The sequence below is a fragment of the Stegastes partitus genome, unplaced genomic scaffold, assembly GCF_000690725.1.
Source record: "Stegastes partitus isolate 25-593 unplaced genomic scaffold, Stegastes_partitus-1.0.2 Scaffold2213, whole genome shotgun sequence".
NCBI classification, from domain to species: Eukaryota; Metazoa; Chordata; class Actinopteri; family Pomacentridae; genus Stegastes; species Stegastes partitus.
In genome coordinates, this window is record NW_007579944.1 from 2,396 (window position 1) to 2,665 (window position 270).

A 270-nucleotide genomic window follows, 5' to 3' on the forward strand; every position below is an offset into this window, starting at 1 on the left:
GCCATCTGCTCAGGTGCCGACCGAGTCAGAGAAGGTGTTCACCTGGTGGGCTTGTGCGTCTCAACAGTGTTAGTAAAGCAGCTGAACATGTGAGTCTGTGTTGAGTTTCTTTTCGTATGTACCACGTGTGGTGTAGGTAAAGCTTATGGAGGGACAAAAAAAAAAAAAAAGTGTAAAACTTGTAGGAACCAGGACTGGATGTGGAGGGAACCATGCTGAAATACTGTCAGAAAGAGGAGGAGGAGGAGGAAATGCTGCACCAGCAAGTCA